The sequence below is a fragment of the Tenrec ecaudatus genome, chromosome 10 (assembly GCF_050624435.1).
Source record: "Tenrec ecaudatus isolate mTenEca1 chromosome 10, mTenEca1.hap1, whole genome shotgun sequence".
Taxonomy (NCBI): domain Eukaryota; kingdom Metazoa; phylum Chordata; class Mammalia; order Afrosoricida; family Tenrecidae; genus Tenrec; species Tenrec ecaudatus.
The window spans coordinates 89,979,006-89,983,409 of NC_134539.1; the positions used below are offsets into that span (position 1 = coordinate 89,979,006).

Below are 4,404 nucleotides of genomic sequence, written 5' to 3' on the forward strand. Positions count from 1 at the left end.
TAGTATTTGGGGTCTTAAAGGCTTGAAGATAAACAAGCAGCCATCTAGGTCAGAAGCAACAAATCCCAAATGGAAGAAGCACACCAGCCTGTGTGGTAACGAGGTGTTGATAGGATCAGTTACCAGGCATCTAAGACCCAGAACATAATTATATCAAGGTGAATGGGGTGGTGGTGGGGTTCAGAGTGGAGACGAAAAGCCCCTCTGTAGACAATTCGACATGCCCTCACAGAAGGGCCACAAGGAAGAGATGAGTCAGACACGGTGCAGTATAGCACTGATGAAACATACAACTTTCCTCTAGTTCTTTAATGCTTCCCACCCCCCACCACCATCCCACTCTCATGATCTCAATTCTACCTTACAAATTGGACTAGACCAGAACATGTACACTGGTACAGATAAGAGCCTGCAACACAGGGAATCCTGGACATATAAACCCCTCAAGACCAACAATGAGAATAGAAATACCAGGAGGATAAGGGGAAGGTGGGGGAGAACGGGGAAAATTGATCACAAGGATCGACCTATAACCCCCTCCCAAGGGGACGAACAACAGAAAAGTGGGTGAAGGGTGACAGGATGATGTAAGATATGAAAATAATAAACTATAATTTATCAGGGGTTCATGAGGGAGGGATGGTGAGAGAAGGAGGGGGTAAATGGGGAGCTGTTATTAAGGGCTCAAGTAGAAAGAAAATGCTTTGAAAATGATGATCGCGGGCGGACCGTGTGTTTCCAAAATGGCGGCAGCGATGGATGTGGATACCCCGAGTGGCACCAAAAGCGGCGCGGGCAAGAAGCGCTTTGAAGTGAAAAAGTGGAAGGCAGTAGCCCTCTGGGCTTGGGATATTGTGGTTGATAACTGCCATTTGCAGGAACCACATTATGGATCTCTGCATAGAATGTCAAGCTAACCAGGCATCTGCCACGTCGGAAGAGTGTACCGTTGCCTGGGGAGTCTGTAACCACGCTTTTCATTTCCACTGCATCTCTCGCTGGCTCTAAACACGGCAGGTGTGTCCATTGGACAACAGAGAGTGGGGATTCCAAAAGTATGGGCATTAGGAAAAATGAATTCTTCTATCAAGCTTAAATGTTTGGTTATTCATTTGCTGCCTCGTCCTCCTGTTACTTAATTATAATTAGAACCATGTCTTCGCTGCCTTGTCTTCAGTTTGTCGTGCTCATGCAACCATATCGTGTTCGGTGTCAAATAAAATTCCAGTTGGATTCAGAAATGGAAAAAAAAAAGAAAATGATGATGGCAACATATATGCAAATGTGCTTGATACAATGGGTGAATAGATGGATTGTGATAAGAGATGTAAGAGCCCCCAATAAAATGATTTGATAATAAATAAATAGAAAAATAAAATCACCAGACATATTAAAATCAAACTTTCAAAAGGATAGATTAAAAGAAAAAAACTTATAAATAGGAGAAGTGGTTGAAGGTAGCTGTTGGATGGTGTAAGATATAACAAAACAATTATTTATAATTTATCAATGGTTCATGGGGGAGAGGAAGTGGGAAAGGAGGGGAAAAATGAGGAGCTGATACCAGGGGCTCAAGTAGAAAGCAGATGTTTTGAGAATGATGAGGGAAACAAATGTTCAAAAGTGCTTGACACAATGGATGCATGTGTGGATTGTGATAAGAGTTATAAAAGCTCCCAATAAAATGATTTACTTATTTTTTAAAAAGAAAGAATCTTGAAAGCAGCTTGAGAAAAAAACTAAATGGCACCTCCCGAGGAGACCAAGACTGCTAAGCTCTGATATTTCAGTATAAACCTCCACCCAGGAGGGCCAGGGATGGGATGGCATGCATAAAACCTTGGAAGATAACAACATTGTAAACCAAGAATTGCATATTCAGCAAAGGGATCCTTCAAATAAGATGGCAAACATAAGTCATTTCCAGAAACATAAATGAACTGAATTTGAAAAACCAAACCAGTTTTAAAAGAAATGCTACAGAGAAATTTCAGACAGAGATTCAACAATGTCAGACAACAAACTGAGATTAAAACACATGACATCACTCAAAAACCAATGCAGGAAAGGAATTCAAAGATAAAATAAGCTTACACGATAGACTATCGATAACTGGATGCATCATTATTTAAACAATGACAAGTGAAAATAAAAAAGAGAGACTAAATGGTAAAATTACAGAACTTTCAAAAGAGAGGAAGTCAGAAAGAGATTAGGGTATAACAGCCTGTTTTAAACTTAGGATAAACAAATAAATTATAAGGTAACTACAAGAGTTGATAAACCTAATAAAAGTAAGGAAGGAGTAAAGAATGTGAATAATAAAGATTATAATGAAATAAGTGAAACAGAAAACTAATTGAAAGAATAGACTAGAGGAGAAGTTGGTCCTTCAAAAACGATGGACAAAGTAGACAATCCCTGACCAGTCAATCAAAGGAAAAGGTAGAGAAGAGGTGACTAACGCAACCAGAGATGCAATGAATGAGGCCACAACAGAGCCAACGGAATGGAAAGAACAATGACAGCAAACCATAAAGAAGTCTATGCCAACAACTGTAAAACCTGGAAGAAACGGACACATTTCTAGAAACAAAGAACGCGCCTAAACAAAGACAGATTGAAGTAGAAAATTTGAACAGATGCAAAACAGAGAACAAAGTCATAAAACATCTCTGAACAAATACAAGTCCCGGTCCATATGGCTTCACTAAGGAATTCTACCCAACCTTCAGCGCTGCCATCAGAGTTATTCAAATGATTCCAGGAAATAAAAAAGGACGGGATAGTCCTGAATCTGCTTTATGAAGGAAGAATAACCCAAGCAAAACATCATCAGAAGAGAAGATTACAGATAAATGTCCCTCATGAGCACAGACACAGAAGTCCTCAACAAAACCCTAGCCAGTAAATTCCAACAATGTATAAAAAGATTATATATCATAACCATGTTGGATTCATATCAGGTCTGCAAGGAGTGTTGGACATGAGAAAAACAGTCAATACAATGCTCTCTATAAATAAAACAGTAAAAGAACCCCCAAGACCATATTAATCAATGCAGAAAAGGCATTTGCTTAAATTCAACACCCTTTTCTGATATAAAAAACAAAAACTCTCAGCAAAATAGGAACACAATTAAGGGCATTATATACAAAACCAATTGTCATGTGATTTTCAGCAAAGAGAGACTGAAAGTATTTACCTTGAGAATCAAACCAGCATGCCCCATACCACTACTCCTGCTAAATATTTTACTGGACATCCTAACCAGGGCAATGCATTTAGAAAGAAAGAGGGTCAAGTATTCAAACTGGCCACGGAGAAGGAAAATCATCTTCATTTTCACATGATATGATTCTATGCATGGAAAATCCCCGAGACTCAGCAACAAAATTACCGGAAGTAACCAAAAGATTCTGCAAAGTGGTAGGGTACATGATTGATATTTAAAACTGTGTCCTTGTGTTTTTCTTTTGGATTCTTTTAAAGCAACACAAAGAGACCTCTGCAAAGACAATTAGGAAAACAATACTATTCATAGTAGATACCAAAGTAAAGATAAAATACGTAGGAATAAACCTAACCAGAAAGATTAAACCTAAGACAGAAAAAACAACAACTACAAATCACTACTACAAGAATCTAAGAGAGAGCCACATAAATGGAAGAGCACCCCACGCACATGAACAGGAATATTTAGGATTGTGAAGATGCCAATACTACCCCGAGTGATCGCTAGATAAATTCAGATTCCATTAACATTATTTAAGAAAGAAAAACCAATAATTAACTTTATATGGGAAAGAAAATGAAAGGATAAGTAAAGCACCACTGAAGAAGAAGAAAGCAAAAAGTCAATCCTTATTGATTTCAAAACCTACTGTACAGCTACACAAGTCAAGACCGTCCCTACTAGCACATCAACGGAACACAACTGCGAGTACAGAAATAGATCTATTCACCTGTGGATGGCTGGTTTTTGACAAAGGACCAACAGCCACCAAATGGGGAAAAGAGTTTTTGTTTTTACAAATAATGATGTAAGCTGGGATATCCATTTGCAGAAAAATAAAGCAAAATCCATACTTCACACTATATAAAAGCACGATAAAGCTGTATCAAAGACCTAAATGTAAATCCTAAATGTATAAAGACCATCAAAGAAAAATTAGAGGCAAACTTAGTGGCCTGATGTAAAAATAGACTTTCAAACATCACGAAAAACGCACAAATTGTAGAAGATAAATGGTATTACTGGTACCTTCTAGAAATTAAAAGAGAACCCACAAATTGGGGAAAAATATTTGACAATGATATACAAGAGAAGGGATTAATCTAAAAAAATTATAAAAATGTCTACACTTCAACAACAAAGAGAAAATCAATGAAATTAAAACTGAG

At 37.9% G+C, this 4,404-nt stretch overlaps 1 pseudogene; it reads left to right on the top strand.

Moving 5' to 3' along the window:
• Window positions 1-728: 728 nt before the first annotated feature.
• LOC142458105 (E3 ubiquitin-protein ligase RBX1 pseudogene) lies at window positions 729-1,068 on the top strand (annotated as a pseudogene).
• Window positions 1,069-4,404: the final 3,336 nt, after the last annotated feature.